General features: G+C 36.0%; 1 non-coding gene across 1 annotated transcript; it reads right to left on the bottom strand.

The window, feature by feature from the left end:
- Nucleotides 1-1,428: 1,428 nt before the first annotated feature.
- TRNAV-AAC (transfer RNA valine (anticodon AAC)) lies at nt 1,429-1,501 on the bottom strand. Its single transcript has one exon. It is a non-coding gene; the product is annotated as a tRNA-Val (tRNA).
- Between the last annotated feature and the right edge of the window lie 23,677 nt (nt 1,502-25,178).

Below are 25,178 nucleotides of genomic sequence, written 5' to 3'. Positions count from 1 at the left end.
AGTCTTATTGTAGACTTAGGGCAAGTTGAAAACTAAATTAACTTTCTCGTACATATATATGTCTACCTTGTGCTGGAAATCTGCCGCGCTTCTCGTTCGTCTATGTATATCCTAATTTCTAAATCATACTAATATTAAACATCACTTACATTGCCATCTCCGTAGCTCATGAGTTTGCCGATAAGACCTGATATGAGATCACTTTTCATCATTCATCATTATTTTAGCCGATAGAAGGTAGCTGCATAGGCCTCTCCTTATTAGGTTACTATTGTTCGTCAACGAATGTTCTTACAAGCCGAAAAAAATCTCAGTAAATGAATAATATAGATTATGGGTATTGTTATAGATTAATTGTTACGAAAGAACTTTGTTCAAAGAATGACACAGATTTTTAAAGTCAAATAATTTAAAACTATTTTCGTTAGTCCTCGACTCAAAGGCTTTTGATTAATGACTGACTTAGGCGGAGGACACGGCTTCATTGTGTCCGTTGGCGCGCGAAGGCCGCTTGTAAACTGAACCGGCGCAGGGGTCGGGCCAAAGTGTACATCGGACCTCTGTCATCAACGTAAGCCTTCGCTGAATAAATAAATTTCCAAGCGAGAAATTTGTAATAAAAACCTCTAACAATTATTTAAAAACTAATATATTTATAGATAACATAAGTTTTATAAAATAGTCAGTAATTGTTAAACGTAATGTTACTCAAATTTATTAGGTTCGTGCCGACACCTCCTAATAGGTATATACCTCCCCCAAAGATCATCACGATGACAGGTCCCGCGCTGCCCGTATCCAGCGACTTCCCGCGACCTTGACTATGACGTCGGTTCACCTAAGGGGGGGGGGGAAGGCCTACCCGCGCCGCGTCTACCGGCTCGAGGGCGCCACTCGAAAGCCTTTTTGGCTCCAACAGCAATTGGTTGCCAGTACTACTGTTGCCACTTTAGACGAACAATTCTTCAAGCTATATGTATATATATATATATATATATATTTATATATATATATATATATATATATATATATATATATATATATGTGTGTGTGTGTGTGTGTGTGTATATGTATATACACATATATAATATCTTAGTTCTTCTGCTGATGTCTTCATTTTTGGTTCTATTTCGCGGTGAAACTAATCGTTTCTATCAGTAAACATTAATATTAAGCATTTATTGCAAATTCTACAGTTCCACACGTCCTACTTCGTCCTAATTTGTTTCTCGTTATTTATTAAATGAATTAACCACACATATTCATCACAGTCTTGTTTGAATCTACAAGGAAAACCTAAGTATAATATGATAATATTAATTGTGCCAATAATTAATCAACATTTAAAACAAAGGTATAGTATACTACCTTATCCAATGTTAATAACAAGTAATTTATGTTTTCTCGCTTATAAATGTTACAAAAATATGTTTCCGCCCGGGATCGAACCGGGGACCTTCTGCGTGTTAGGCAGATGTGATAACCGCTACACCACGGAAACCGATGACTACTTGTATAAAAATATTTAACTAAAGCTCCGAAATATGTATATATTTAAATTCATTTCAGAAGCGTAAACACACGGGCTAATACATTTGTTTTTAGGTTTTTTTATAATTAATATAAGGATCTATATTCCTCAGACATTAGCGCCCGTGGCTTTGTTTTTAGATTTACGTTTAATGTTTCCAAAATTTAATGTTTTTGCTCACATTTCTGCAAGTTACAGTGTTTACTTAGTCTTTTCTATCTATTTTAACATCGCTTTAACAAATGTCCAGGTTTTAAAATTACGTTTCGTGCGACCACTTCCTTATCACTTCTTCATATTATCATCCTCAGGTTGTGCGCCAGAATCTGTGCGGCTGTTGTCGTAAGCGCCACGTTGATGAATCTTGCGATCGCATCTTGAGTCTCGTCCATGTAATACACGCACGTGTATACAGTATATACGAGTAGTATATTGCTAACATTTTATTATCTAAATGTATAATTTCAAGCAAATTCTTGCATTACATTCTTTTAAAACTTAGATTATTACTATTGTGTTTCACTTCGAATCATTTATACTAAAAACGGATGTCATTTTTTTTGTCCCTCTCGTACCCCTATCTTGAAGAAGGACAGGGTACTTCTTTACTAGCAAAATTTTTTTTCACTTTTTTTTTAATACATACTCTCCTATCATTCTTCGCACGCTCTATCTTTCTTCTACTTATTCTACAATTTCTATCTTTTTTATCCTTACTAACTACAATTCATTCATATCATTTGATTTTCTAAGACCATTTTTACAAATTTCTTTAATGCAGTAGTTCATAATCGTCATTATCTCTACTGTAGAATGTACACGGCTGGACATAGGCCTACCCATAGATTTTAAATAAGAACAGTTTCAAGTAGCCGGCATCCAGCTACGATTGGATTAGTACTACAATGCGTTATCATCCCGATCATCATTTCAGACCGATCAGCGGTCTCTACTCTAGAATCTTAAGGCTCCAGCGCTCATCTACCTTTATGTGCCCACTTCTGCTATTTGTCAATCTCCGCTGGACTGAGTCTGTATTATTTCGTCTACGGATTTCTTTATTCCAAGCGTACATTTAATTAATTTATATACCTCGTATGATATTATATATAATCGATTAGAGCAATTCATTCAAGCTTTTTCATTTAAAACTTGTTTACTTTATGGTAGAAATTTTGTGCTGGTTTTATTTGATGAAGTTTTGAAATTTGTTTTAATGCAGTTTCAAGACTTTAGTGCCTTTGCACTAAAACCAGGAGCCGTTGCTCCTTTGAACGAATTAAATTTAAAACAATAAGACTGTTCATGTAACGAGCTGTAAGGTGAAAATACACCGCTAAGTTAAAATATTAAAAACTAGAATTGTACGTCTTGTCGGCGCTGGAGAAAAGGAAATAAATCCCGTCTAATTGGAGGAATGGGGCGCTGCACCTTGTCTGCGCAAGTTGCACTGTGCCAGCGAAAATGCTTGAATTTTGCGAATATTTCTAAAGACACTCATTTAAATATTTAAAATGTACAGCACTTTTTGATTGGCTGTTTGCAAAGCATCTGACCTCTTTCGTACCCGTTATTAAGCAACGACTAGATCTACGATGGTACATGTTTACCTGAAAGATATCTATTCACTATTGTCTTGGGGATTACCATGTTATCGCTAGCTTGATATAATGTCGCCGAAGGGGTTGGTCAATTCGTAGGCAGTTCGTAATATAAAAAAAAGTAGCAAAACGTTGAGGGCGGCTTGAAAAGATTTCAACGGTGCACGGGTGTATCCATGCGTTTTATTGTTTGATGGATGACAGGAAATTGGGGATTAATTTATGTAACAAAATTTAGTCTATAAAAAACCGATAAACTGGAAATTTTGGCCGACGCTCCAAACTCTGAAGTCAAGCTATTTAAGATATTTAGATTTAAAGAAGGAACATCATCAGAAATTTTATTCGATATAAGTCAGCCATAACCCATCTTTATTCCACCTCTTAAAGACGATCGAAAATAAGCGATATAGCCCAGCGTGTTGGCACATTTATATGGTCGTGGTGCCATACAACGCGAAGAAGAGACAGTTTAATAAAATTAAAATGATAACTGTAAAAATCATTTATCCCTGTAAACAAAGTCTATCCTACATGTAGACGTTAACAGAGAGATTTTAAAACGGGGGCCATAAATGAAGAGACGGTTACTTGGACCTTCTGGTTCTGGAAGGTTCTGGAGTGAAGACCACAGATCGGGTGTCAGTCAAGCGCAGCGCGGGATGTCAAGTGGGTCTTGTTAAGGTGATCCTGTATGCAGGCTGCTTCAAACCGATCCCATTAAACATATCCAGATTAAATGATGGTGATGAGGAGCCCGTGTTTGCCAAGGAGGAGTATACTAAAAGCATCTGTAAATCGAGACCTGAACTTTACGAGTTAAGTTTCTATGTCTCCAAGGTAGACCAGTATGCGTCCACAATGACCACAATGAATCTCACGTTTTAACTCGGTTCACATTTTTTTCTTTGCTCCACTACCTTAAATATCGTCCGACGCCGGAAATGCTTAGAACGACCACGTTTTTTCTCAGAAGAAAACTTAAAGTGAATTAAAAAACAAAATACGCATCACTCGCGCCAGTCGACGGTTTATTGTTTCAATCGCCGTAACAAGAAACGGCTTCCAATTTCATTGTTATTGTGTCGCGTATAGTTTATATTGTGAGTTAGATTTTATATCATCTTATGTTTTCATTTCACAGTCTCATTTCCATTTATCTCATGAATAAGGCGAGTAGCAGATTTAAGTTTCACGAAATAGTTTTTTTGCAGTAAAATACAAAGACAAAGAAGGCATGTTGTTGATTGTATATGATATACATTGTGATGATGTCGTGCTACATATAGGACTGTATTTGTAACATGTCATATCATCACCATCACCACATCAGCCACTACATGGCATAAGCTGCTCGTATCCGGCCAAGTCTCGCAACCATAACTATGTCCAACTAATATCATGTTGTTCTCTCGGCTTATGCCCTTCATGCGCCGTTGACAAATCAAGAATAAAACAAAACTTAAAATACCTTTTTTCTTGTAGACATTTAAACGCACTTTTGAAACATTATATTAATAAATTTTAAGTAATTAAATGCAATTATAAGTAGTAAGCTGCCACCGGCTCGTTTAATAGAACCAGCCAAAAAGTCAACAGTTGCACTTTTTCAATGTAATTTAAGAGAGATTGTCCCAATTCCCAAATCATAAACCCGTTGTTGAATTCTGACGTGAATTATAAATAAAAAGTGTATCTTAAATCAAAGGAGACACAGTAAGCGGAAAATACAAAATTATGTAGTCGACAAGTAAATCATTTTGCCATTTTCCTGAAGATGTTAATGCTGCTTGCCCAACGCCCTTGACTTTTCAGCTAACAAATCTAAAAAAGAAAATTTAGAACTCGATACTTTTCAATACATAATATGTTTAAATTTTAATAACAATGCACTGATAGATTTAGGGAGCATCGCCGTAATGATGGGCTACGGCAAGCTTCGCCCATCATTCCATGATACTGTTATGTGACACTGTTAATAGAAACATAACAGTACAGATAAGAAGGTACCTAATAAACTGCACATAATATAACTAGTCACCTAAAAATAGAAAAAATAGAATAGTAAAAAGTGTAGTAATGTATTAAGAAAGCACAACCCAAAGAAAACTGTAAATAAAAATATAGAATATGTAAAATAAATAATAAAAAAAAGTATGTAGCCACCTAAGAGTAATAAGATGATGGAAGGAAGGCGATGAAAGCAAGAAGGAATGAAAGAACAAAATGAAAGATATTGTGATGGATATAAGGTAAGAATAAAAGAAATTCAGAAGAATGACAGTGAGTGGAGAATAAAGATGGAAGATCTGAAAAACTTAATTGTAAACAAAGATCCTGATCCTAATTAATTAGGGGTACGAGAAGCCTCTAATAGCGGATGCCAAAAAAAATAACAATACACTATAAATTAGCTGTTACGTAATTTTTTAAGAAGAAACATACCCACTCCGTAGCTAGCAGAGGGTAATCAAGAAAATATTAAACCAACAAATGTAATTAAAAAGAACATCTCGGACAGAAATGCGTTTGAAACAGGAGGCACCGGTGGTAACAAATAAATAACTCCGTAAAGTTAATTAGATTTCGATTCCCCTACTCAAGGGTGTTAGATAGCGTTATGAAGCTTGCTACGTATAGGTCCCAGAGGGATTTTAATTTAACCAACAAATGAATTTATGTATATATATATAAATATATGTTTCTCTGTATGTTTTTATAAAATCGTAAACTATGCATTTGGTCATGCAGATGATGTGCAAAGTTGTTGTGCATAAGCCCATAAAGGTTTCTAAGTTAGTATCACATGTTATCAACAGATGACGCAGCTGCCATTCCAATGAATTTCACATAATAAACAGTTCAGCAGATTGGAATTGAAACGAAAATAACGAACGAATGATGACGTTTCTAGTTGACATAAGAATTTATTTAAATTGTGAAATTCAAGTCCGGCGCACATATTTAAAAAAACGAATAAAAACACGATATAAACTAGATATTATTTTTTGTTTAATTCCGCGCGCAGGTAGTCGTGGGGCACTGATAGTATCTAAATAAATATGATTTGCATTTGCGTTGATTCATTCATTTATTTAAGTCAGCCGTCAGACGCCCGCTGCAAAGTCATTGTGGCTTTTTCCTCCTTCAAAGAAGACAAATGACCCCATTAAGTGGGCGCATTTCCGCGCCGCGTCCACCGGCTCGCCGTCGTCACTCGAGAACTTTTTTTTTTGGCCCCAGCGACCGCCGGCTGCACAGGCGATTCTTCAAGCTATGTCGTAGACTAAGATTTTTCTGCGGATCTCCTCATTTCTGTTACGTAAATGTGGATACAATACAACTATGGTGTTAGTTTTATATATGTTGTTTATGATGTACATTTTAATGTATCATTTAATTATTTATTTGTTCAAGTAGAACGTAACTGACGGTTGCAATTCAGTCCATAATAAGTACTGACAATGACACACTGGAATCAAGTATCCGGAAATTATAAAAAAATTATAAATGGAAAAAATCATTTTGCTTGTGAATATTTAAATAGAAAAACCTTGAAAAAAAATAATTTTGGCCTATGAGTTTTCTTATTTTCTCTTTTGCATCATGTTAAGTGCTTGTTTGTTGCGATATCAGTAAGCAGTATAACTTAACTAAACTTAGGGCACCCCGCGGGAGCTGGGGGCAGTCGATAGATTTTTGTTAGGAGAATTTGTATTCCAATAAAAACCATGAGATGGAAAGAGGGGCTCTCTTACGTGACGTCTAATTTATCGTGGGCTCTAATGTTCTGCGGAATCATTGGGATCGCTGCACGACTTTGTTTTTAGATCTCCCGCCGACTCTCTCTTGCGTCCGTCGTTTGCTGTATATGTGTCCTGTCTCCTGAGATATTCACTCTACGATTGTAGCTTCTCTCCATAGCGTCGTCTTGCCTTTGCATACGTGGCTAAGGTATTCAAAATTAAATTTATGAATGAGTGAATGGCAAGACGCGTTGCTTGATCTTAACTCCTGAGGAAGAATACATCAGTACAGCGCTTAGTTCATGATCTGCTAAATTCTTCTTCAATGCTATATTTTAATGGAATCTTTAATGGAATCAGGCGTTACCTCGCGGAAGTCCATCCTAAGTAAGAAAAGGATCAACATTTAGCCACTTCCGCACATGCAGTGGTAGTCGTGCAATGAAATGCACCGCCCGCCAGCCCGCCGACAAATGCGTATGCGGCAAACAATGCGAATCACACAACCGCCACCGCCAAATCACTCAACACCTGTTTCACTCCTCCACGGGGCATCTTCAGGAGTTATGTTACACCGATTAGTGCCAAACACAGAGTCAATGAAGAAGAGGAATGCTATATTTATCTTGTGTTTATAATTAAGTTGTTCACCGTACCTCGTATACCCTCAACTCGTCTGATTATTTAAAACAGCTGAGGTACGCGAGAGCATTTATCTTACTCACGCGCGGTCAACATATATTCCTCTCTGCCAGACACCTCTGCCGATTTTACAGCCTTGAACTCAGTCACTATGTTGATATAGCTCGAGGGCGTACTTCTTCGTGCCGCGTCGCACCACACTTCCCCAGTACCATCTTTGGGCTTCACAGCTCCTTGTACCACTTGCTCAGCATTGGACCATGGGTTGCGGGAGTACCACGCCGGAGCTGAAACAGAGAGACCACATTTCCCCCACGATTCTTAATCGTCTTACACTTTTAACTAAATAAAATATTTGATGATTTAGTCTCTCATTAAGACGTCCAACGTCACATTTGTCGCAATGTAACACTGGGAACACTACGCATCTTACGAGACGATTAATTCTGTTTTAATGTCTTGTAATGTCTGCCGTAATTTCTCTGCAAAACTTTATCAGTTTCTTTAAAAGAATAAAGAGTAAAATGAAAAATAATTGAATACTTTAATCTCTATGTTTTGTACTCGGGAACATCGCATTAATTTTCCAAGCAGCGCTACAGCGCAGCGGCGAAAAGAAAAAAATCATTGTACACAACCCATAGAGTAGCGTGGCAGATGTGCGGTGAATGCAAGACTAAATTTTCAAAATAATTTTGAAATATCACACGAAACACGCGAGGTTTCAATTACATTACTATTATCTGAATTACTATAAACGCAAGACACTCAGGAAAGTTTAAGAAAGAAAACTTGTATTTTACCGTTCTATTTATGAATATTTTCAAAAGACTCTATTGTCTAATGCAAATGTTACAATTTTCAAAATTCTTACTATTACCTGAGCCGCAATTGAATAAGTAGATCGTTTTAGCCCGTAAACGCCTACTTCTAGGTATAAGTCTTTCCTCAAGATATCTATGAAGGTATGTACCATAATCCCCAAGCTTGGCGTTGCACTATGCTACGTAGAAGGCGCTGCTGAACATCGTTAGGAATCTTGTTTGTGAGCTGTGGCAATACTACGTAATTAATGTACTAAGTGTGAATTATATAAGATTGTGTCCGGGGAATCGAACCTGCGACTCACGATCACAAGTCTCGTTACTCTTTGGCTGCGTTGTTTGATAAATGAATATGGAGTTATTGCGTCATATAAATGCTTTTAAAAAACTTTTAAGTTAAACAGGTTTTTGATACCCATATTGTGGTGGTTGTGGAAAAATATGTACCTAGTCCGCCATATTGGAACGGCGTCCATCTTGAATTTTAAATTTTGACATAATCATCGTGTTTTACTAGTGTAGCCCTTTCATTTGATTTCCATATTGAGGGGGTTAAGGAAAAATATGTAATCCGCCATTTTGTTTCGGCGGCCATCTTAGATTTATAATGTTATTGATTTTATTATATTGTATTGTCATCTAAATTAAATGTGTGTACCAAATTTCAGATCAATCTGACAACGGGAAGGTGTTTAAATTTCAATTTCTAATTTTGATCCAAATAAATTCCGTACGGGTCGAACTAAATATAAAACCGTTTAAAAAAGAATTTTGATGCAGATTTTCTTGCACGATGTTTCTTTAAAAATAATATATTATATATTAAAAAAAAACTCTTTATTCGAAATTGTCACGTCTTCAAAATTAGGATGAATAAGAATCCTTTCGCGTTCAAAGTGAAGTTAATAATGCTTGACGAGCTGACGAAATAATTAAGATAATTTATCGTTGAGCCTGTAATGGCAAGTGTAAACGATCCGGTTTATTAAATAACTCGAGCAGTAAATTAAAGGAACGTGTTCGATATATATCATTTGAATTATAGAACATTACTTCTTCGAAAACAAAACCAAATACTGTCTTCATAAATTTTTGTTCTCATAAAACGTAATAAAAGCTCCGCTGATAATAACGTGAACTAGCCGCGCGTGATTTAAGGAAAACTCTTCTTATGTCTGCGTGGAAACCGTCTGCGTGTGCCGTGCGCGAGACACGCGCTCCGGCGGAGTACTCCCAAAATAAATCTCTTGGGTAAAAATATGAAAATGTCTTATTGTGTTACTCACAAAAAGTAAATCGTAGGGCGGACGTCTGATCCGGTTCAATGAAATATGAAATATAATTTGCGCGGGAGATTACGTCGCTGGACCGATCCATTGTCAGCGTCGGGGTAGGGACGGAGACAGCGCGTGTATACCGAAATAGATAGCTTCAATAAATCCGCGGCGCCTTCATTGCGGCCGCGAGTAATAGGAGAACATTCCCGGACGCTTTCGGGAAGGCAAAACGATTTACAAATTTCACTAGAGAAGGAACAAACTAGTGTTATGTGTCTTTTGCTAAAAGCTAACAATGTATTTCAAATTTAGATCCATTTGTCACGGCAAACACAGCGTAAGACGTCTGCTCAAATGGAGAACAGACGACCTTGTTAAGGTCTTTGAAAGATGTTGGATGCAGGCTGATTCCAACCTGTTGGTTCTATTGGAAGTTTACAGAGGATGCATATGTTCAGCGGTGGACATCCAATGGCTGGAATGATGATGATATGATTTAGACGTCAAAGTTGGTATTGTTCACATCTTACAACAGGTTTAGTACCTCAAAATTAACACTGCACATTTATCATAGCTCTGTTGATACTGTCCATTTGCTACATCCATTTAGTACAGTTGATCCTATTTAAAAAGCAATTGTACATTTATCACAGCAAAGTTTTACTTTACATTTTAAGGCTTGTGAGAGCAGGGATGTTTTTTACAATATTTTATATACGTAACCTTTATTATCATTCTTCTCTTACAACCTTCTTAATATTGCTCTTCTTTCTTCACTTCATATTGTCTTTCGTTCCTTTCAATTCACTTTACATTTGTAATGGAAAAGTTTTCACTGTACATTTGCTAAGGTACTATTGACTCTGCGCGTATGTTATTATAATGTTGACACTATCCATCTGTCACAGCCAGGTTATCACTTCTTGTTAAAGTAGACAGTTTTTATAAATTATTTTTAATAAGAAAATTGTAATCAATAGAAATATGTTAGTCTTATTAAAATCTTTTAAAACAAAAATAAAATATAATACGGTACCGTAGTGAAACATTAACGTTACGTAGAGTACTGAGTAGAGTTACGTTACGTAGTTACGTTTATCACCTGCTATTAAGTGGAATGAAACCTGAGCGGCTTGCTTAGTGCGAAACTAATTCAGTCACTCCGGTGACGATCGACTTAGTTTCACGTAAATACCTGCTGAAAGTACAGTGAAAATATTTTACACTTAAGATTACCTCCCGAGGTTTAATAAACGTTACGGTGGCTATCTTAAATGGAAATTATTTAGATAGGTTCTCGCTTCTTCTAGTTTTTTTAATAAGAATACAGCCTGATTAATACTTGACGTAGTTAGGTTGCGTGCTTTAAAATTTGCTATTAATATATTCAAAATTAAATGCATATTTTGTGTTTGCCAGACATGGCGTTCGACTTTTAAAGTTGTAGTAAGTTTTTTGTTTCGTTATTTATTCGCTTCACAAATGTCTACGCGATTTAATTATGAATGAGCAGATTCGAACACGAAAAGAAGTAAGGCTCAGCGAATTGGCAAGTTCAAGAGGCTGAGAGCAGAAAACATAGGACACAAATGAAATAACCGATACAGCCTTAAGGTTCTGAAGTACAGACTAATGAGCAAGTACAGCGAAGGACATCCACCCACAAGGTTAAGAGATGACCTTGTTATACAATCGGAAGACTCTGAACGCAGACCGTTTCCAAGCGGTCTTATAGATAACCTCTGGAGTCGGCCAATATTCAGCAGAGAATATTTTGCGACATATCACTTTCAGATGTATCGCAGTCTTCGGGTTCCAATATTACTGAAGTTAAGGCTATAGGTTCACTTAATCTGACTTACTTAACAATAACTAACGTTGTTTCAGCTAACGATGATGTAATTTATATTGTTCTAGCTGGTGAACAATTTGAATTAGTGTCAATGGAATCTTGTAATAAAAGTATGAACTAATAAATATGGTTTATGTACTAAAATGTCAAATATGTACATAGTAATATTCTTTCAAATAACAATGTTCCGATAATATGTACTGAATTCCTAGGCATAACAACAGAGGCTAAATTACAGCGGGGCATCCGCTCGCGGTGGAAAAGATAAGGTCATTTGCGGACGTTGATACAGCTCGTGCAGTTTATTTCAGCTTTCATTGTGTTGTCTTATGACAGACGACCACTGCGGGGCGATGTTGTTGCAATAAGCACTATCTTTGTACTGCGGAGAAGAGTTATTCCTACTATTTATAAAGTGAAACGTAAAGTGTTGCAGTAATAAGATGTGGTTAAGAAAAGGACCAATATTTAGCCACTTCCGCACATGCAGTGGTAGTCGTGCAACAAAGTGGACCGCCCGCCAGCCCGCTGATAAATGCGTACGCGGCAAACAATGCGAATCACACAACCGCCACCGCCAAATTACTCAACACGTGTTTCACCCCTCCACGGGGCATCTTTAGGAGTTATGTTAAACAGATTAGTGCCAAACACAGAGTCTATCTCTAACTACTAACCATTGCATGTGCGGAAGTGGCTAAATATTGGTTCTTTTTTTACTTAGGATGGACTTCCGCAAGGTAACGCCTGATTCCATTAAATATTTAAGATGTAGTTGTTTATAATAGATTTTATGAAAAGGTTGAAAGTCTTCACGATAGCAATAGAAATAGCTACGCTAAGAGTCTCATTGTGAGATCGAGTTAGAAATGAGCAGATCTGCTGATGAACCATCGTCACCGATGTATCACTTAGAGTAGCTAGTCTAAAGTGACAGTGGGCGGGCCACATCGTTTGAGCAACTGATGGTCGTAGTGGCCGAAAGGTTCTTGAGTCGCGACCACGAAACGCGGAGTAGGATAGTTGGACCGATCACGAGGTTAAGGCTTCTGGAAGTCGGTGGATATGACGGTCAGCGCAGTACTGGTGATCGTGGTGGTCCTTGGGAAAGGCTTATGCCTTGCAGTGGGTGACTGTCAACTGAAAAGAAGAAGATTAGACTTTAAGTTAGGTAAACTTTTTATTCGCGATGTATACGCTGTTACAATTACATTAGATAATATTTAAAAAGCTTTTATTATAAGATTTAAAATGTCAAAGACCATTTGTGTTAAAAAAATATATGTGGTGCTTGTTAAGTTTCTTTCGCGTGTTCTTCTCAGGTTCAAGGCATTTATTATTCGAATGGTTGACTAAATTAAAGGCGAATAAAAAATGTAACGCATCGCATGTTGAATAAAGAATATTTGAATTATAATATATTATTCGAACATTTACCGTCGGATACTTTTTGACAAAAGGTCGTTTATGTAGTCAAGTGCTTTTTTCAAGCTTGTATGTGCTGCCGTGCTTCGGTTAGAAAATCACCATAGTGAGTGAAAAAATGCATTTAAAACTGGACACATCGAGCATTTTACCTTTGACAAAATTTTTCCTATCGCAGCAAACATTATACGTACGTCCGGTAACACATTGAATTCTATAGTGTATAATTTATCTGCGACATTTAAATTTTATTTTATTTAGTTTATTAAGGATTACCAACAAAATTAACACGGTAAATAAATACGGGAACAATTGAATGACAGGCCATAGGTTAACAAAACAAAGAGAATTTTTGATAATAAAAATCAGATTAATAATTAATATATTTTCTAATAAATTTAATGAATAAGTTTAATGTTTTTGATATATATTTTTTATGCAAAAATTGTGAATTATATAGATCGTATCCCGGGAAACGAACCAGTCTCAATCCGTCAGGCTGCTACATATAAATATATATATATATATATATATATATATATATTTATATATTAATGTTTGTCAGTATGTCTTTGATAGAATCGTAAACTACGCAAATGACGATGTGATGATCTACAAAGTGCATGAGCTCACGAAGGCTTTTAGTTGAATGTTGTGTATGTTCCTTTAAATTATTTTTAGTTCAGCAATACGTATATATTCAGGATTTATAACGTTGAAAATGGCCGTAATTACGAGTGCGTGCTACATATAATTTAATTTCAAGAAATCCGTAATGTAACAAGGTAGCCGTTACCAACCGTGATTGAACCTGCAACCACCAGCTAACCAACGTTCATAGCCTGCGGGGGTGAGTGCCCCCAAACGACAGCATCGCGTGCCGGCCCGTACATTGCTCTGCCGAGGTGACAAATTGTCGCGGCTTATCGCGGCTCGCGTGAGCGCAAAGCAAACGACTTGAGACTCTATTACCATATTTGTACAGCGAGAAATGTACATAAAACTATTTTATACATCAACAAGAACAAAAAAAATACCAAGTACACATCACACTTAAACGAACACTACTTATTGAAATATAATAAATATTTAGACGGTCATACAATTGCTTAGGTTATTATTTTCGTCTTGAGTTATTTTTGGAAACCATAGTCACGTGATTATGGAAGTCTATATGCCATATTTATTTTCTTATACAACATAAATTTATTCTTCTTAATCAGTTCTATAAATAAAGGTTATAACAGCTTTGACGGAATGACTGAGTTTTAGTACACTTTTAAAGAAAATTTTTGTTAAGAATAATTATGATTATTTGTGTTTAATAAAATTATGGGCGTTGGAGCCGAAAGGTTCTCGAGTGGCGACCACGAGCTGGGCGACGCGGAGTGGGTGAGCCACCAAGATGACCGACGGTATATTCAAGGTCGCCGGAAGTCGCTGGGTACGGGCAGCGCAGGACTTGACATCGTGGCGATCTTTGGGGAAGGCCTTAGTCTTGCAGTAGGCGTCCATCGGATGAAAAGAAAAAGAACAATAAAATTATTTATGAGTACAGAATATTAATAAATATAACAAAAACAGTGACATACTAGATCTTTTCCTACCCTTTATAAAAAAAGTAAATCCAAATGTTTATTTATAATGTATATTTTATCTACATATGTTTTTCTTCAACTGAATCTGAACATCAGTGGCATTCCAATACCATCCGTCACTAAGTTCAGGTACCTCGACCAGGGACCAAGAACAGGGTACAAACTGCATGGATGAAGTGGAGGGAAGTGTCAGGCGTTCCATGTGATAACCGTATGCCCATTAAGACCAAGGGTAAAGTCTACAAAGCCGTTGTCAGACCAGCTATGCTCTACGGCTTGGAATTCTGGACTGTAAGTCAGAGCCACGAGCAAACACTTCATGTCAATGAGATGAAGATGCTTAGATGGTCGGGTGGCGTCACCAGAATGGACAAAATACAGAACGAATATAGAGGTTCGTTTAAGATAGCTCCGATCCCCAGCAAATTACAGGAAAATAGATTGTGATTGTATGGCCACATTCAACGAAAACCAGATGACCACGTGGTAAAAACTGCCTTAAGCCTCCCAGAATTCCCAAGAGGGAGAGGGCGTCCAAAAGCTACGTGGTGGTCTAATATCGGAAAGGAACTGGAAACCCTTCAACTTGATGCAGGGACAACCCATGACCTATGACATACCCGACATTTTGTGAATTAATTATGTAGGATTGCTACTGCTCAAAAATAACCTTCCAGATGATGAGCAGCTGCGCCCTCTGCATACTACAATACCATACTCTCTACAACATACATCGGCAACTTGCCTGAAAAGCGTGACAGTTGTGGTATATCACACCATAGATGTCTTTGAGGCAGGCCTATGCCATGCATTGGATCTCCATGGGCTGAAATGACATCGACGAACATATGTTTTCCTGTACACTACCGTGTATACCGCAACTATTGTTTAATAAATTGGAAATGTTCTTTAAATAAAAACATGAAAAAAATCCTACTACAGTGTGAAGGACTTTATTAGATAACAAAGCTTCGAAATATTTTTATCTAACTATTGTATTAAAAATACCACAAATAAAAACTTTAGTAGATTTCGGAAACTTTTTAAATACCTGGAACTTCAACTATATGGGTTTTATCAGGTACATATAAATTTTAAAAGGAAGCCTGATCTTCGTACTAGAGAAAGATTTGAAGTTTTTTCTGTAACAATAAAGAATAAGGGCATATTGAACGTTCGTGCTTCTAAAAATAAGTCGAAGCAGTAAACAACTTTGGTTATTAATCAATCATCTTAACCGACAGTATACAGATGGCCGGCCACGTGTCTTCGGAAGGTGTTAGTTCCGTTTTTACAAATTTATGGATACATTCGGTCGTTTATTCAATAGTGAAGGAAATCGCCATTTATTGGAACATGAGAATGTGATGTCGTATGGTTATCACAGAACTAAGCGAGACGCGTTGTAAAAAAAGTGGACAAAGACTCAATAAATGAATGTTCTCACACCTCATGGGGACACATAGCGGGAGCAGCAGAACCGAGAGAGAACAGATCAAGTCATTACTACCATTCTGACAAGAGTGTACGGCCATAGTTTTGTTCTTAAAGACTGTATGTTGCACGACAACATTCCAGAACCTAAGGAATGTAGGGCGACAATTGTCATCGTCCACTAAATCCTAAACTAGGATTTAAATGAGGTGTCAGGTAAGCGCAACATCAAGAAACCAAAAGTTAAATTTAATACTTTTATTACATTTAACTTCTGGTTACTTTTACTATTTAGTAAGCTAAACTATCGTTGATTATGGAAAAAGTAAAATACAAAGTATAAATTAATATGCTGTGATATAAGAAGCAAAGATGATCGAAAAGGTAGATGAAAGAAGTGAAGTGAAATGTGAAAGAAGACTACAGCATGAAGAATAAAAGATTGTATAAAGGCCGTGAAGAAAGAGAGAAAGAATTTGTGAGGAAAGAAAAAAATTTGATAAATGATATACACCCGAAATTTAACTTCTCTGCCCCAAACACGGTAGGGGAATTAATTATAAAAAGAAGAAAAAGAGTCTATAATTAAGAAGAAGGTATTTTTATAGTGGTCACACGTGTACGTTAGAAGAGCTCAAGTTAATAAAAAATAGAATCAAATTTAATTCAACCCATAATGACTCTCTTCATCTTAAACGTTCTTATGAGAACAGCCCATAACAAACTCAGGCGGTGTTATATATGGTCACTTTTATAACATTATTTATTCAGTAATCGAGTACTTGTTTTCAAAGCTATTATCAATTAAAACTCCTTTACACTGTAAAAGGATTTATTTCACTTTTTAAATGTATAACAAGACACATTAGATACATTACATACAAGTGTATGGGAGTGTATGGCAGCGTTTACCATACACAATTGTCTATAAAAGAGTTACTAATTTTATGAAGCCTTGAGAATGGAATTAAAAACTTATTTTTATTGACGTTTGGTACTAAAATATCAAAATTAAAACTAATTGATTCAATATTGGAACTTTTATCGGAACTCTTTTTGATCGTCAACTTTTTTTATATAACTCCTGTATTTTATTTTTCATTCTGCTCTGCTTTTACAGTTGTGTAAAAGAAGTAGTAAGAAACTACACAACAACATAACTTTTATACAAAAGTCAATTGTCATTTAAATATCGACATCGTATTTTTGGATCGACATATTTCGTATTTAGGTGGAAATTGTGTTTCTTAAATTACATGCAGGACTCTAGCGATGTATCTTTTATATCCCATAAAAAAGGGAACGTATAGGTTACATCCGATGGCAGTTTATTTCACGTTTGCTGGAATTACTATACCACTACACTACTGTGTAATAATATATGTGTGTACAAATAAGACTTCTGCTTAAGAACTGTATTCAGCACACCAGTACATGCTTATAAAATTCGAGATCTATAAGCAGAATAGTCGGAATTACTCTGCAACAACGAATTATATATATATATATATATATATATATATATATATATATATATATATATATATATATATATATATATATATATATATATATATATATATATATATATATATATATATATATATATATATATATATATATAGCATTTGTCTAAGGGGGACCAGAAAGTAATGTCGTTTCTGTCGACATATTTTACAGAAGAACCGATTGATTTCTTATCGCTCCGGCGTTGTAAGTTTGTTTACTAGATGGCGAAAGATTGTCGATAACGAAGCTGAGTATATTAATGATTAGATATAAAAACTTGTTAAAAACGTATGAATTTAATTTTAAAAAGCGACATTACTTTCCGGTCCCCCTAATATATAAGTCAGTATATTCTATGTATATATTTTTATTGTATAAATTATATTCACCATTTTAAGTAAGTGTTTTATAATAATATATGTAACTAGCTGTGTCCGCGACTTTGTCCGCGTACAATTTTATTAAAAAAAAATAGTTCATTTTTTCGAAAATAAAATAAGCCTAAGTTAGTCCTTATTACTTCAGCTACCCGTCAGTACAGGTCCTGTCAAAAGCGGTCTCATCATTTCAGAGATTAGTCGGAACATTCGGACAGATTGTGACAGATATGTTCGTATATATATTCATATATATGTAATAGAAAGCAGTATTTTAATATTGAAAGCAGTCACTATAATTTTATATACTTTTAAAGATTATAGTAAAATAAATATAATATTTATAGTATGTATAAAAATAGTATATGTTCATATAACTAATTAATTTTTATATAACATTTACGCAACTGCCTACAAATTATCTCTGCACCTTGTGTGAACTGGTAGAGAATGCCTAGAGTCGTAAATTCCGTCATAAAAAGACTGTGAAAAAGATAAATAGATAATTAATAAATAAGAGAAATGTTCGTGCAATCAATAATACGAGTCCAAAAGATAATCTTAGAAAAAAGTTTGGTAAAGTAAAAATTAGAGCAATATACAGTCAAAATATTTATTTGTAGGCTTTTACAATAGGATGGATAGCACCTCGCATCCCCTGGCAGGCACAGCGTAGGACTTCCATTCAGGACACATTTAAGGTCATCTGAAGAAGCTGGATCCAATAAGTACTATCATATAAATCTATAGAAAGGTCTATGTTCAGCAGTAGGCATCCTATGGTCGATGATAATTAATGTAGGTCCAATATTTTATAGTAAAATAATATTTACCTTTTTTAAAAGAATGCTCATGTACATGCCAACAGTTCTCCGAAATTGATTCAAGAGACGAGCCCATGAATTAATTGTAGGCATTTCCTTCTGAACGTGTTTACTGACGAGATATATTTTATTATAGTAACGCAGCTGTCTTGTTAAGCAAATTGACACTCTTGACCAGTATTTTTCAAGCTTTTACTTACCTAAGTCTTTCTGAAATACTTACGCCGCCTAAATAAAATATTTTTCTCATAAAAATAAAGAATAAAACTCGTGATGAATCCACTTGCTCCTCTTAACAGTCAAATCGCCCATTGTGTGGCGTAGGTTACACGTTGGGATGGATAGGATCTAAACAGGGCCGCAAGCGCTTTTCATCAGGGACGGTAGTGGACCAAAAGAAACTCGCTAACTACCAGTCTTTAAAAGGAAGTGAAGAACTTTGTGAAAGATGTATCTATTTAAATAAACTTCGAGCAAGAAAATTTATTATACGAGAATATTTAAAAGAATACTAATGGTAATACTAAAAGCCTTTTGTGAACTTCCTCTCTACATTAGCAGGGTTGTTTCAGTTTTATATCAGCGTATCTATTCTGCACGTCATAAAGATGTCGTTTGTAACTCGCAATATCTCCCAGCTCGCACTCTGCAGCGCGGACAGAGCGGACAGCAGACAAATTGCGTTCTTTTATGAATTTACTGCGATCACCCCGCACCTCACGTGTACCGGCTTGTATTGCAGCGTCATTTGAGTGATCATCTAAAATTTCTATGAATTTTATTTCTGTTCAGAAAATTTATGATGATTGTTTGGTCACCTTTAGGTCCTATCCAGATTTTTATTAAGAATGATAATTGCACAAACATTAGCGTCCATGCCTATGTTTTTAAAATTACAATAAATATTTACAATTTCGTATTGCTTAAGTTTCTGCAAGTCACAATGCTTACTAAGTCTAACTGAGGTCAAATTATTATTCTTACTTTTTTATCATAGGTGTCTTTTTGTTTTTCACAACGCCCTAATAATATTCAAGTTTGAACATTACGCATAGCACCTGCCTTCTACTGTTGGAACTTAAGCCTTCCTCTATTTCCAATTCCAGTTGAAAGCTGCCTGCATCCAGCGACTCCTTTAACAAGGTTTTTAGTCCATCTTTTGAATAGCATACGCTGAATTTACTGCTCCGTGGTCTTCGTTCCAGAATATTCGCTATGTGGCCACTTTAAATCGACCTCGCTTTGGCAACGACTCTCATTCGCCAAAATATCGCCTTCTTGATTCAATCTCGAAGAGAAATTTCGAGTACATGGTTCATTGAGTGACTGTGAGCTTGCAAAAAAGACCTAAAGAGATCTTGGTCGTAGACTTTCGCAGCTAGAAACTATACGGGTAATATTGAATTAGTGTGGTAATGTTTTCTAAAGAAAGCTGTTGGCTAAAGCCAGCTTCGACTGAAGCGCGTGAATTTCGAGACGTATCTACGACCAGAAAATTTGTTATAAAACATTAACCTCTTACTTTACAATGGTTTAGTTTATGGAATAATTCTATTCAACGATAATCCTTAAATTTACAAATGGCCCCCATGATTCGGCACTGATCGGAGTTGTCACAAAAAAGTAGTTCGTGTAATAAATTACTGCACCATCACTACAATCACATTTGCCACTTATTTAATTCCCGGTATTTGGTACGCGGCGTCGCGTCGCGTGCCGCTTTGTTGTTCGACCGTTAATTTCTCACTTTCGTGTTTTGTAAAGGTCAAAGTTATTCTATTAATTTTGTATGAGCGTTATTCATGAAACACCTCTTTAGTAAATGACGAGTTATTTTTAGTGGTATTCTCATATTACTTAGCAGTAGGTCAATAAACAAAAGACAATGAAATTCGATGGACAAACATAAGAGCAAAAAGATAGTTGGCTGACGAAAACAAAATTGAAATGAACGTTCAGTGATAGAAAACAAGTTCAAAATGAAGTTTAGCTAACGAACATTATTAGGTCGAAGTGAGAATCGGTCGTGAAAAAAAGTCGTTAGTCGAAAGACATAAGATCGAATTGATATTCGACCCAATAATTTGAACTTATTTGTAGTTTATTCGGGTTACTGGCACGAGATCGAAGTGGCCAACGTTTATATAACTTATATGTAATTATGTTGGTTAAATAAGTGTTTACTATTGTATTAAAATGACGAGCAAGTCTGCAGAGATAGCTTGTGCCAAGACACACACCAATGTTAGGGTCGTTGCCGTTTCAGTCCATAGAGTCCACTGCAAGGCGTAGAATGCACAAAATGTGAAATAAATATAAGACTATATCCCGGGAACCGTACCCGCCCCATATGATCGCAAGTTTGCTCATTTATTTTAGCGATATTTGATAAACTCATTTGTTTTGTTGTGTTGTGTTAATATTTTTCTTTCTTTGAATAAAAGGTACTTTTATTATAGATGTCTTCATCACTTTTAAAAATACATTTAAAAAACTTTTAAGTTAAACTTTTTTTTGATACCCATATTGTGGTGGCTGTGGAAAAATATGTACCTAGTCCACCATATTGGAACGGCGTCCATCTTGAATTTTAAATTTTGACATAATCATCGTGTTTTACTAGTGTAGCCCTTTCATTTGATACCCATATTGAAGGGGTTAAGGAAAAATATGTAATCCGCCATTTTGTATCGGTGGCCATCTTAGATTTATAATGTCATTGATTTTATTATATTATATTGTCATCTAAATTAAATGTGTGTACCAAATTTCAGATCAATCTGACAACGGGAAGGTGCTTAAATTTCAAGTTTTAATTTTGATCCAAACAAATTCCGTACGGGTCGAACTAAAGCTAGTTAGCCTGTTATCCATTGCTGATATGTCATTTAGCCGATATTTTTTATATTTTGTCTAGCCACGTGACGTCACATATCTTTCGAACCTTCCAGAAAATGTCATTTCGAGTTCAACACATTATTTCATTTTTGTTGGACATTATAAAATCCATAAGCGTTAAAATTACATCATAGATGGTACTAACAGCAAAACTGAATTAGTTTGCGTAAAGTTTAAAAGGAAGTGATCAATCTGCTAAAGTAAATAGAGGCTGTGACCGAGACTGGCTGCCCCCGAGCTTAGTTATTGTAAAGAAGTTTAGGGTAAACTTAGCTTAGAAATCCGTGCGATGTGAAACCACAAACCACAAATCAAATATTGATTATAGGTAGGCTTACCATAATTACGAAGTGCCAAACTGAGACGCAGAAGAGAAAGAGGCTCATTTTCATTTTGCTTTTCGCTTAATTTGTGTTTTTCATATTTGTAATGCAATCAAAATTATTATGAATTGAAAACGTATTAATAAATGTGAATATATTTTTATTATAATAAAAAGAAAAAGACACAAAGTACAATTAATACAAACAACACTAAAAATTTGCCCGGTTTTATTATTCACCCACGCTTGCTTTATATTTTTCACTAGAGTGCACTTTCTTCAGAATCGTTTTGTCGTGCTTAATGTTGTCATAAAATTCACTGCATGACATGTTCAAGTTGAGTTTGCACGTAAGCAAGGCTTCCACAACGCATTCTTCCATCCTCCCCCGATCGTCAGACCGCATTTTTTTTATCTGTAAAAAAATTCTTTCCACTGGCGCTGAAGTACCGGGTAGACACATAGCAAACTCCACAATTTTTAAATTTGGCACCTCAATATGCTGCTTGTGAAAATGGGTGAATAGCTGGACCCATTTCTCGAAGTAATTAGCTTCTAGAATTTTGGTGGCACGGGGGAACGATTGGTTGGGGTGTTGGTGCTGTTCAAGTATGACCGGGACGCTAATGCAGACCGGCTGGGACGTCGGGACAGGGATCTCAAACCGGGACTATCCCGGTCAAACCCGGACGTATGGTAAGCCTAATTATAGGTCGCATGACCCTTTTAACCGACGTAGCTGACCGAATTGTAAAGTGTCAAGCATGCCATGTAATAGGCATAAACGATGACTGCTAGGGCCTTAAGGTTGGATTGACCACGATCCAGCAGTGCAGCGTAAGACGTCCACTTATAAGTAGAACAGACAATCCTGTCAAGGTAGTCGAGAGATGCAGGATGCAGGCGGCTGTCAACTGCCTTTATTAAGAGCAAAAAAAATGACCGGAGTATGAGAGATGCCCCGTTACGTTTGTCAAGTTAGAGACAGACAGTCTATGTTAGAGTCGCTTAACAAATGGATCAGGAGATATATCGAAGGTACTACGCTAAGCACCTCCCAATTTTGAACTCAAGAAGATTCCCTCGTGTACCTGTGACCCTGGGGTGGACCAGATCGTGATGTACCTGGTGATCGACTGTCCTGTATTAGAAGAACTTCAGTCTATCCGCATCAGACCCAGGGAAGGATATAAATATGAATAGCATCGCCTCCCTGGTTGGCGACGATGTGATTTGCCTCTTATTCTTGTGGTAGAAGGATAATTCAATGCACTTTCAATAGAAAAACAACTTAAATTGAAATAGGTCGAGTAAGAAAAACAAAGTTTACAAAAGATAATTTACCAGTCGTAAAAGATAATAATTAAATGTAGAGTCATTGTAAAGTTATAAGAGGAATAAAATAAACTGGAAAATAAGTCCAGTTTTTAAAGAAATGTTAATAATCCATTATATTGTTAGGAAAGACAGAAGAATAATAAAATATCTTAAGAAATATGATAGGGGAATGTAAAAAAACAAAGTTCCTTTTCTACTTGTAGAGGGAACCAGAGGTCTCTTAAACCGGACGAAATAAGAAAAACTACTTTCATTAGAAGTTTCTAAGGTAAGATGATGTTCAGCAGTGGACATCTTGCAGCTAAAATGATGGTGATATTTTTACGAAAGTTTTGCCGCATCTGAGAAATTATTTATGTGTTTTTCTAAAACACCCCGGGGATATCTCAAGCCTCTTAAAATAGGGATTGAGAGATATTCACAGGAGTATTCCTATACATATACTAGTCTTTCAGCTGCGAAATCACTCAAGAGACTTTACTTCGGCGTCCCAGGAGTGGTTTAACGTTAACGCATTCCCAGTTGCTGATGAAAACTGATTTAAACCGATACATTATATAAACTAATTTAGCGAAGAAAAATATTCCATCAGCTGTTTCCTTTTCCGGTGTCGGAATCGATCTCACAAACATATGTTTGAATTACGTTACGCCATTGACCACATTCCATATGTTATTTACATTGGTTTTAAGTTCCTATTAATTATTTTTGTTTTGCACTATGAATCAGTTGTTATAATATATTTAGAAAAAAAGTGCTTGATCGTTATGTCATGAAAACTAGACGCAAGTTCCATTCACAAGAAATGTGGACAACTTTGTACGGTAATATAACACACTAATACAGTGTAAACGGTTTTATTAGTGATAATCTTCTTCTTTTAAGCATATAGGCGCCCACTGCAATGCAAAGTTCTCCCCCAATGATGGTCACGATGACCAGTCCTACGCCGCCCGCTTCCAGCGACTTCCCGCGATGTAACTATGGCGCCGTTCCACCCAGTGTGGGAGGGGTCTACCCATGCCGTGTTTTTCGACGGGTGGTCGCTGCTTAAGAACCTTTTCGGCCCTAACAGCCATCAGTAGCACGAACGATGAGAATCAAACCCGCTACCAGCGATCGCAAGTCTCAGTACTCTACCGTTTGCCTACCACTGCTTAATGATTTCCAATAATCTACGGCAGAAAAAAATCTACAGCAGAATCTTTTGATTAGTTGGTCTAGCACATTGTCCTAAATCTCAAGGCATTTAACGGTCTGTAGCGCTGGAGCAGCGATTTGAAATAAAATATAGTGTAAATATAGTAATAAAATTAAGTTAAATTTCCAAATTGAATTTTTAATATGTATAAATTTTTAGCTGTATTTACCCATAAGAGAAAATTGTGTAAGAAAAAATGTAAAAAATTATAAAACGCTGTCGTGCCTCGCCGCTGGGATAAGAAAGATCCGTATCAAATAGCGGCAACCCTCTCCCAACCGTCTGCGTTTAGTAAAAGCGAAAAAAATATTGTAAAAAAAAACGCTAGCGATACAAATTAAAATTAATAAAAAAGTACATTGAAAGAGACAGAGAGAGTTCAACGAAGAAATTATTAATATTTTTGGTCATTGTACACTAAGTAAATTAATTAGGTAGAAATTTAAGGGTTGATAAAAATTTGGAAGTTAAGGTTGTGGAATGGAGGCGAAGTCATAACCGCTGTCGAGAACCTTGGTGAGTTAGACAAATGACCTTATTAAGGCCTTGAGACGCGGGCCGTCTTCAACTGCTCTTTTGGAAATTTATAAATTATAAATTATTTATAACTTATGTCCAGTTGTAAACGTGTTACTGCTGAAACTATGGTGATAATTTGAAGTCTCTGTCGAATCAGTCAATTACTTGTATGCTTGAAGTACTAAGACGTTTCTCATTTGTTTTATAGAGTTAATGTAACTGGCTGAAAAACAGTCTCGTCTCATGATAAGCTGTTAAAA

This window comes from Battus philenor, unplaced genomic scaffold, assembly GCF_028537555.1.
Source record: "Battus philenor isolate CCGP_79_NKW_IND1 unplaced genomic scaffold, ilBatPhil1.0.hap1 SCAF_27, whole genome shotgun sequence".
Lineage (NCBI taxonomy): Eukaryota > Metazoa > Arthropoda > Insecta > Lepidoptera > Papilionidae > Battus > Battus philenor.
The sequence above is the reverse complement of the archived record's forward strand: the minus strand, read 5'-3'. Positions and strand labels throughout refer to the sequence as shown.